Below are 11,374 nucleotides of genomic sequence, written 5' to 3'. Positions count from 1 at the left end.
GAGAATACAACAATGGTATATAGAAATGAATAAATGTATTCCATTAGAAAAAATAACATACAGTTTAAAAAATAATATTGAAATATTTGAACAAATATGGGAGCCATACATGAAACACAATAGAGAAAACCTACCGGGGACATTTACCACCTAAATTCACGAAAGGAGAAGGAAATGAAAAGAATTGACTCAGTGGAATTTCTTGTTTATTTTTATTGAATGACAACATTGTTAGACTGCTTTAATGTATCTTAGACTTTGTACTTTAAATGAATTGGGGGGGAGGTAGGGAGGGTGGGATGGGAGGAGGGAGGGGGGGAGAAAATGACACTGTATATATTTGAAAAGGAAAATGTATGTATCTTGGTCAATGTGGTTTATGGTGTGAAAAATAAAAAATTAAAAAAAAAATTTCCTCCATACTTTTCTCCTACTAACATCACTGAAATATGTTGTGGCCCCTAGGGCACCTTTGAGAATGGCTACTCAACATGCCAATCGCTTATTTTGTCTTTTTTTGGTTGATTTCAACATCTCTCTGCAATTTACTTCAAAGGTTATTAGAAAAAATGGCTTTATTTCCCTTCTTGCAACTTTGCACCCCTTTATAAAATGTGATATTGAATGTGTGATGGATACTCACCAATCTTTCGTGCAAACTAGATAAGTAAATAACAAAAATGGTGGGATGGATCTGAATACATCAATTTGATAACCAATTTATGCAGACTATGCTGGAAATACGTAACAGGTCAAGGTGGACCTGTGGAAAAAGAATTAACCTTTAAAAGCAGGTAGATGAGTTACAGATTGAAGCTTGAAACAAAAAGTAAAGATTCAGCCCTAATGCCCCCTTGAATGTTTTATGATTCTGACTTGTTACCAAGACCGTTCACCATCCCACCTCCATTTAGGGACCTGCTGAGCTGTGAAATGATTGAAAACCTACTTTTCCGAATAGGTCATATTGCATCTGTCTGGAATTTAGACCAAACTCTTTGACACGTGTGCATCTGATTTCATTTCTGCCACAGACGTGCATAATGTTGCACCTTCCCCATGATCTTCCTTTTGGAGAACTTCTAGAGAACATGGGACCATGCTGTCCCAGGAGTGCATGTCTTTGAGAACAACTAGCTGAGCAAAGACCATGCCTATAAAGATAAATAATTGCACTCTATTCTATGGTAAACTTATTGATCACTAAAATGTGATGTGCCCATCAACATTTACACCTCTCTCCATCACATCTGGGTCCCAGTTGCCAAATCCCAAACTTATTGAAGGATATGATTCCACCTTCAACCCATCTCCCACAAGGCTCTCCCAGGAGACCCTGATGAACCCACTGATTGCTGAACCCATTCTACCCAGTGTCCCATTGGGGCTCTGTCCTTACTGACCTAGCCTCAGTCATGGATAGGCATTTTCCAAAGCATCCCAAAACAGGCAGACATGATGCAATTTTGTGACACTGAACTGCCCACAAATCACCCAATAGAATGAATTAAATTAAAATAAGACAAAAGCAGGAATTCCACAAGAGCTTCTGATTCTTTCTTTCACTTGGATCTGTATGATTGGTTGAAGTGAAACACGAAAGTTTGCAGAACGTTGTGATTATAATGAAAACACAAAAATGCTGGAGGAACTCAGCAGGTCTCACAATGTCCAGAGGAGATAAAGATAAAGAACCAATGTTTTGGGCACCTTCCTCAAGGTATGAATACAAAGCAGACAGGCACCTATATTAAAAAACTGCAGAAAAGGGAATAGGAGGAAGAGAAGTGCAGAACAAATGATATTAATTAGATATGATGAGGACAGGAGAGAGGAAAGGTGAGAATTGATAGGGGGGGGGGTAGTTGTTTTTGGCTCCATGAAAGGAGAGAGAAAAAGGTAGAGAGAGAACGAGAGGAACAGAGACATTGGGACAATTTGGGAAGGGGTACTGAAGAAGATGGGGTAGAGAAAGGGGGTGTTTCTTAACGGAATCCGGAAAAGTGGATGTTAATATCATCCATTTGTGGGGGGGGAGGGCCCAGATGGAAGATGAGGTGTTGTTCCTCCAATTTGTGGGTGTTCTCAATCTAGCAGTGCAAGAGAACTGTTTCTCATAGGACGGAGTCTGGACGAGGCAGTTTGAATATGCCTTCTTTCCACAATGAGGAGTGTGTGATTTTGGATTATGTTGGCTTTTACATTTGCTGGGAATGAATGACAAGCACCGACCAATTCTGAATATGATACTGGTTTATTTTAAGCTATTTTTATTGGCACATGCCTGGGTATGTTGTGTGACCTGAGCATTGTAAATACAGGAAAAGCGCTTAGGCGGAAAAATGCACAGCTTTAAGGAAGCCCTTTTGGGTCAGAAAACTGGGTGGGCTCCTTTATGACTGAGGGCCCCACCCCATTCAATTTTTCCTGTGTTTGCTGTGTCTGAGAGTCTCGAGTGGATTGGTGAAGAAACCAGGGAAACCTACTACCATATTTTTTGTTTGCTTTGGATTCCATCCATGATCCTTTTGCTGACATTTATGGTATTGACTGTTTTCAATTGCCCTGATGACACGAACTCTGATAAGAATCTGTCACTGGACTATAAATAGAGATTTAAAAGACATGGCAAAAGTTGTCTCATACATTCTAGGAATTTAAAGTAAAAGATCTGGTTTATGTACAAAGTGCAAGGAAGTTTTTAATGTGTTTTAACCAGAAATGCTTCAATGCTGTTTTCTTTTCAATCAGATAACCTCTCCTCCACCCTCCTAGAAGAGACAACAAGGTTCCCAGATTGGCAGCTACATAGGTGACCTTGCACATGGGTCAAGGGTGGGTGACAGCTCTGTATGGTCCCAAATGAAAATATGCTGCTGTGGGAGGGGGCCTCCCCAGGACAGTTCTTCAAAGAAGTGGCAGTGGGTATCACCACACAGTTAAACATGAAAGGTGATTAATTGGAAGGTTGGGTTTTTTCAATATTTTACTTTGAATTTCATAGACTTGTCAAACAAACATTAAAATCTTTTTTAACATTCATGTAACATACAACGTCTGCATTCTGGTGGGATCAAAGACCCCTACAGAAACCTAGGGGAAAAAAACAATCAAAAAGGCTAAGTAACAAAGGATGAAAAGATAAAAAGATCTTAAATCAAATTAAAAAGAAATTTAAAAATTCAAAAGAAAACAAAACCCCGTTGCCTGCACCATGTCTCATTTCCTTGATCACATTAGTTTCCCTGATGGGACGGATTGAGGGGTGGGGAAGGGGTCTAATTAATCTGAGTTTCAATATATTTCAGGAAAGGTTGCCACACCTTAACAAATGTGTCGTGTTTCTTCCTTAGATTGTACATGATTTTCTCCGGGGATGCAACTCTGTATTTCCATATTCCATCGTGTGGTATTTCGTTGGGAGATGGACTTCCATGAAACCGCTCTACCCTTCCTTGCCACCACCAAGGTGACCTTCACAAGCAAAATTTGGTATTTGGACTGTCTAAAACTCATGTCCCCAATGTTTTCAATCGTTCCCCATTTCATTGCCACAGGGCCTTTTTAAGGTGCTCAATGAACCTGTGGAACAATAAAGTAGCTAAAACCTCCATGGAAAGGTTGACAAGGGACTTTAATTACCCGATTTCAAAAATATTACTGGGCAGCCCAGGCAAGGTTTATCTCCTCACTCTTTGAGGGGGGGGGGGGGCGTCCTCCTGCGCACAAATTAGACCACATGCGGTAGGTGAAAAGGCAGCAGGAGAGTTTCTATATAAATGGGACACTAAGTTAATTTCAAAGGCCTCATTCAAAACATGTCCTTCAGATGTGGCAAAGAATACATTAGTGTATTGGATTGAAAGTGGGAATATCTCCCAAAATGCCTTTGTCCCAAAACAAGTTAATACCCTTGACTCTGGGGAATAAAATCCTGGTCACCTGGTGCAAGAAGGGGATCAGGTGTATCAAGGATTGTTACGGGCAAAGGCAGCTCATGTCATTCCAGCAGTTGAGGAACTAATAGAACATTCTTCTGCTATCTGTAAATAAGATCTTTTTTAAGGGAAAAATTGGGACCATTTATGACCCAACCTAGATGTAGGAACGTGTTGACCCATGACCTGATATCATCCCATCTTCTGGACTAGCACAGTTCAATCAAAGGGACCACCAATGCCAGTTTGATCCTAGGGGTGGTTCCAGTACCAGCGGGCTCTCTGGGGCCAACCTGTTATCAGTCAAGTTGTCAGAGCCCTTTGCCTGCCAAGCTGGTTCTTGGGTCGCATTCAATGCTAGCCATGTCCTTGGGTCCCACCTGTACTAAACTAGTCTTCATGTCTCATCCCATGTTAGAGGAACCTGGAGGTCCAACCCATGGTTTCCCTGTCTCTGAAGTTCAGGTCTTGAGCCATAATTGGCATCAGGCCAGATTCCTGGGACCTATCTGATGAAAATAGGTTTGTCACTAGTGGGCACTGATGCCCATACTGGAGGCCACAGGCCCATCATTATCTAACTCTAGGGTAGGCACAGGTCTATCACTGAGTTGTAGGACTGCTGAGGACAGATCTATTGCTGAATAAAAGGACTGGTGGGTGCAGGTCTATCATCATGTAATTCAGGTGGGCATAAATCTATCAGTACATAAAACAGGGATGAAGGCCTAGTGCATAGGATTGGTGGATGATAGACATGGGTCTATCAGCATGCCTCACTTGGAATGGTGTGGGTGGGATAGAACAAGGGAATATCTCCAAAAACGAGAGGCCAAGACTGCTGTGGGGATGGATTGAAGTGGTCATCCAGTCAATGGGGACCATTAGAGAAAAAAAATAAACAAAAGCTATAAAATGAAGGCATTTGGATGGAGAGAATACAAACAAAAGAACATAAAATGTGAAATACGTGTGGAAGGCATCATGTCTGTTTGTCCCAGCTTTGCTGGCTGCTTGTCTTCGGATGGTAGAAGATATAGGAAAGCGAACATTTCCCTAACATTTTAGAATCTTGTAAAACCACTGGGAAGAAACATTTTTTAGCAATCTCACTCTCCCCTTGTAACATTACAAAATCATTGCATTAATGCAACAACCCAAAGCAATTCTTTCAACAGAATACATAAAAGGATGATTTAAAACTTCAACTTAAAGGTGCAGAGTGATGAGACAAAGGTACAAAGACTGAATGATCCCAATAGAAACATAAAAGGTGATGAACCACAGAATCAATCAGTACCTTCATAGTGGAGACGCCTATCAGGTTAAGTGAGAGGAATTTGCAAATCCATGGGGCAAGAAGACTGATGAACATTCATGGGTTTGATGGGCTGAATGGTTCCCATCATTGCTGTTCAATTCACTTCAGTGGTATCAACAGTTTAGGTTGAGCTGCCTGGTTCCATAGTATAATTTCTATTTGGTTCCATATGACTGAACAGTTGGCATTTGAATGGAAGTGCTCTCTTAAGTCTGCAAACTCATGGACAGTGTTCTTTGGACGGAGCCAAGCATTCGCATTTCCACTCAGGCGTCCGTCATCTATCAATAAAAACAAATTTGCCCTAAACTCAAACCAATGCCTCATTTTATAAACATTTCTTTAAGGTTCTGCCTTAATATTGACTCCATTTGAGTATTTTGGACTTCATTTTCCATCCTGTGGCAAGATATGTTGGCGGTGAAATTCATTCATATACCACATGTTCTTACTTCCTACCTGCTTGCAAATTAATATTATCCAAATTCCCTAATTACTGCGGGAGATTTGTTCATAGCAACCAGGTATTGGAGGGCTTGGAGGGCAAGAAGGGCCTTGGGTGCTGAGGCTTCCTGACCGCATCACAGGTTTGCGAATAGAACTCGGGTGGCCGACGAATCAAGCAGGTGTCTGTGTGGCTGTGGGAGCGCTGGCGGTGAATCCATGGACACTCAGTGACTCTGAAGGGTCTCTCTTTTGCTTCTCTTTCTCTGATTGTTAGGGATGCCGGGATCATGGTGACTTTTTGCTTTATGGCAGACAAAAAGTGAAGTTGATCATGTATGTTACATTTTTAATGAATTATTACATGACAATAAAAGGAACATTGACCCTTAAATGACCAGCATTTCCCAACACTTTGAAATTGTTATTAGCACAATCACATGGCATGCTTACGCTCAAGGCAGCAGGTCAGGACATATTTAAAGTCAATTGTCATAACAGACATTTATCATTGCAATGTCAATGGAATTGGGTATTTGCTACAGTCTTCACTTGAAAAATAATGTAGGAAGGCAGCAAAATGGATTTTTTCTCAAAGAAACATCCCTCTTTTGATCTCACTATTGAGGTCGTTGCTATTGTAGCTAACAATGTAGTTGCTCAATGTTCAAAGTTCAGATTTATTGTCAGAGTACATACATCACCTCACTGACAAAAGGCAAAGGAGGAAAAACCCAACACCCAACCCCAACCCACCAATTTTCCCCTGCAGCCGCTGCAACCGTGTCTGCCTGTCCCGCATCGGACTTGTCAGCCACAAACGAGCCTGCAGCTGACGTGGACTTTTACCCCCTCCATAAATCTTCGTCCGCGAAGCCAAGCCAAAGAAGACATACATCACATCTCATACAACCCTGAGATTGTTTTTCTGCTGTTACTGCAATATTTCCACCTATTGGCAGTGTACACGGCGTACACATGTAAACAAATAAAGAAATGTAAACAAACTGCAATATGGAGTGAAAAAAATGAACAAAGCACAAAAGCAAGAGCCCTTAAATGAGTATCTGATTGAGTTTGTTGTTGAGGAGTCTGATGGTGGTGCGAGTCTGGTAGCACCATCAGACTTCTCAACCTGAACCTGGTGGTGTGAGTATACCTCTTTCCTGATGGTACCAGTGAGAACAGAGCATGTGCTGGGTGGTGTGGGTTCTTGATGGCTCAGATAGAGTCAAAGAACTAAAGAGTGGTACAGCATAGAAAAAGACCATTTGGCCCATTGAGACACAAGGGAAAGGAGTAGACAAATTGAAGAATGATATCACACTCTTGTGTCCAAATTGGAGAAAGTGGAAAGGTTTTGAGGAGTTGAAGATGTGTTATTCACGATGAGTAGCAATCCAATTCTTTTGTTAAACATTGCAATAGTACCTGCTTCGACCATCTCCTCCGGCAGCTCCTTCCCTATGCCCACTGCCTTCTGTGTTAAAAAAAAGTTACACCTCAGGTTCCTGTTAAATCCATCCTCTACCACCTCCCCCCTCAGTCCTCTGATTCCCCTTCTCTGAGCAAGACTGTGTTTATCTCATCCTATTGCTCTCTGGATTTTCCATACCTCTATGAGATTGGCCCTCATCTTCCTGTGCTCCAAAGAATAAAGTCCTAACCTGCTCAATCTCTCCCTGGAACGGACAAAATTAAATTTGAAATGTTGTGTACTTCCGACCATATATTTATGTGGGAAGGGGAACACAAAGGTTGGCCTAATTGTTTACTGTGAAAGTGAGAGCTGTTCTTTGTGGAGAGATTAAGTGGACCGATTCTACACTCTGTGTCCAGAAGGAGGAGAGGTGATCTTGTTTGAAACATTTAAAAGGAAATATTACTGGACTATTGTGGTTGGGGCGACCAGAGCTAGGACTCACGGTCTCAAAATAATAGCCTTTCTATTCAGGACCAAAATGAGAAGTAATTTATTTCACCTGGAGGTTAATGAATTTTTGGCATCTCTACCCAAGAGAGTTGCAGAGATTCATTCATTGATCATGTACAAAACATGTTTTTGAGGGTATCATGCAGAAGATTGCAGAGTTGCTGGAGTTGCTGTAATGGCAGCTCTGCCACACTGGCGGACCCAGAAGAGCAGGGAGTGGAGACATAGCGTTCCTTCATGGGGTCCTACTTCCTGATCAAGATACAGATGGTCCCATGCTGGCTTTATACAGACTGTTAAAGAGGCTGATTGTTTTTTTTAAACCTTGAAACTATGGAGGTCTAGGCCAAGATGCCCATGCTTGGCAGCTACCAACAAGGGATTACAGACTCCAGAGGATCAGCAGACTAGTGCAGGGCACCAGAAGCAGGAGAAACTCCACATGCTGAGTAGAAGAAGCCTGGGAGATGATCCTACAGGGAAGGCGATCATGGTAGTGGACCACTGGGGGAATCGAGCTCAAGGACCCACACAGGTCATGGGCTGCTGGAAACTGGCTCATGGGACCAGGATTTATGAGGGTGCGTCCATGGGAGGGGAGGGTGCTGTTTGGTGGTCAAATTTCTCAGGGGCCCTCACATATGTGAGGTCCTGGATGGAGACAGTTTTCTTGTGGCCATCTGGGTAGGCCATGTACACATATTGGGGGTTCACATGGAGGAGCTGGATCCTTTTGACCAGTGGGTCAGATTTATGACCCCTCACGTGCTTCTGTAGCAGGACCAGCCCTGGGGACGTCAATCTGGATGGCAGGGGAGGAGTCACGTGATGGAGTAGTGGCCGGACGGTGAACTCCAGCCCTCGCCAGAAAAGTCGAGAAAAACAAGAGAAAACACAAAGGCACAGAAATAAAAGTTACAGAAAAGTGAGTATAAAGGTGGAAAGAAGATGGCGACAAAAAAAGAAAAATCGAAAGCAACGGTAAGAAGAGAGGAAGAGAAGACAAAGGAGGAAAAAGGTGAAGGCCTTACCTGTCCGAAGAGGCCCACTGCGGAGAGAGAAACCCGCTCCCTCAGGTCGGTAAATAATGGACTACAAAAATGGCTCGCAGAGCCGAGTAAAAGTGCGCAACCGCGCATGCACGATACTTCGCGCATGCGCGATGCGAATGAAAAAAAACACACCGACGGGAGGGGGGACCAGCTGGGGAGTCGACCTCCACAGCCGGCAACGACAGCTGCAGAACACCTGCAGCAAGAAGAGACCACAGAAGACAATAGAAACAAGAAAGAAGAGGAGGAAAGGGCACCAAAGAAACAACAGATGGCCAACCCAGAGGAAGAAGAAGAGGAAGAGTATGGTGAAATAGAAGAAGAAAAGAAAGGCAAGGTAAAGGATATACTTGCTCTTATTAAAGGATACATGGAGTCATTTAAAGAATGGCAAACACAGGAATTTAAGGATTTAAGAAAAAGAATAAACAACACAGAAGAGAAAATAAATAAAATGGAGATGACCTTAACAGAAATGGGAAAGAAAATGGACAAGATGGAAGAGCGGGCAGTAGCAGCAGAAATGGAGGTAGAAGACTTAAAAAAGAAATTGGAGAAATCTAATAAAAAAACTAAAGAGACACAAGAACTACTAGCTCAAAAAATAGATACAATGGAAAACCATAACAGAAGAAACAACATAAAGATAGTGGGCCTTAAGGAAGATGAAGAAGGCAAGAATATGAGGGAGTTTATAAAAGAGTGGATCCCTAAGACCCTAGGATGTCCAGAACTACAGCAAGAATTGGAAATAGAAAGGGCACATAGAGTATTGGCCTCTAAACCACAACCACAACAAAAACCAAGATCTATTGTAGTAAAATTCCTAAGATATACTACAAGAGAAAAGGTACTGGAGAAGACAATGGAAAAAGTAAGAGAGGGCAACAAACCACTGGAGTATAAAGGGCAAAAAATCTTCATTTACCCAGATATAAGTTTTGAACTCCTAAAGAAGAGAAAAGAGTTCAATACAGCAAAGGCGATTTTATGGAAGAAAGGGTATAAATTTATACTAAAGCATCCAGCGGTATTGAAAATATTTATTCCAGGACAACAAAACAGACTATTCTCGGATCCAGAAGAAGCACGAAAATTTGCAGAACAATTACAAAAATAGACTGAGGGAGGAAGATGGGTAATGAGAGTTAAAATGATCACGATTGATATGTATGTGGCTAAAGACAAAAATAGACTGAGGGATGAAGACGGGTAATGAGAGTAAAAATGATCACGATTGATATGTATGCGGGTAAAGAGGTATAAGAGTGAATATATACAATGTGCATACGTGAATGTATCTGTACTTAGAAGAAAATATAGATAGTATAGACAAGAATTAATAAGGGAAGGTAATGGAATAGAGAGAATAAGGAGGGAATTAAAAGAGTGACCTTTGTGACATATGAAAAGTGAAATCTTTTCTGGGGGAGGCGGGGTGGGGGGAAATAGCGGTCACTGCAAAATCAGTTGACGCTTGCGAGTGGATTCGCAAATCCAAATGGAGAGGGGAGATGTGGTTGTCCGACAAGGGTTAAAGGACAACTCAGGAGGTGAAGGGGAGATTGGGGATAAATAAGATAGAAATAGGAGAATAAGGATAATGTTGGATGTTGTAGGAATGTTGTCTTATAAAGAGTTGAAAATAAGAAAACAGAAATGGAAAAGGAGGAAAGGTAATGATGGAAAAACGGAAAGAGAAGATAAACAAAATATAAAAGGGCTACGCTGAACTATATGTCTTTAAATATTAATGGAATACATAACCAAATTAAAAGGAAGAAACTACCAAATTTAAATGAATAAATGTATTCCATTAGAAAAAATAACATATTGGTTAAGAAATAATATTGAAATATTCGAACAAGTATAGGAGCCTTACATTAAATACAATAGCGAAAACCTACCAGGGATAAACATTACCTAAGTTGATGGAAGGAGAAGGAAAGAAAAGAATGGACTCAGTAGAATTTCTGGTGTAATTTTGTTGAATGACAACATTGTCTGACTGGCTTAATGCAACCTAGATTGTATAACTAAAATGGATGAGAGGGGGGGGGGGGTGGGGGGGGTGGTTTGGGAGGAAAGGGGGGGGGAGAAAAAGTCACTGTATATGTGTGAAAAAGAAATAGTGTATATCATGGCTAATGTGATTTATGGTGTGAAAAATTTAAAAAATTAAAAAAAAAAAAAAAAAAATCTGGATGGCAGGGTGGTCCCCAACATGGATTCCCTGGGGAGGGAGAAAATTCATTCCTGAGGGATTGCAATGATGGCAGTACATAGAAGGGGAGGACCTCCTGCCAATGAGAGACCAGTAGACCTCTGGACTTAAGGGCAAGGAGGATGGCCTTCCACATGGTGACGTTTTCCCTCTCCACCTGATCATTCCCTCGGGGGCTATAGCTGGTGATACCTCTGGCCAGCAGGTATTGGCACAGCTCATCACTCATGAATGAGGACCCCCAGAAGCTGTGGATGTATGATGGGTACCCTATCAGGGTGAACAAGTTGCGCAGTGCAACTCAATTCTGTTGATGCTTGAACTTTCATTCTACACATATATGGCCCGATCTGTTGAGTGTTTCCAACATTTTCTGCTTTTAATTTCAGATTTCCAGCATCTGCAGGTTTTTTTTACATTTGCATTAACTTCCCTTTTTTGTTTTTTTATTCAAAGCAATTA

Source organism: Narcine bancroftii, chromosome 8 (genome assembly GCF_036971445.1).
Source record: "Narcine bancroftii isolate sNarBan1 chromosome 8, sNarBan1.hap1, whole genome shotgun sequence".
Taxonomy (NCBI): domain Eukaryota; kingdom Metazoa; phylum Chordata; class Chondrichthyes; order Torpediniformes; family Narcinidae; genus Narcine; species Narcine bancroftii.
Note: the sequence above shows the minus strand (reverse complement) of the source record.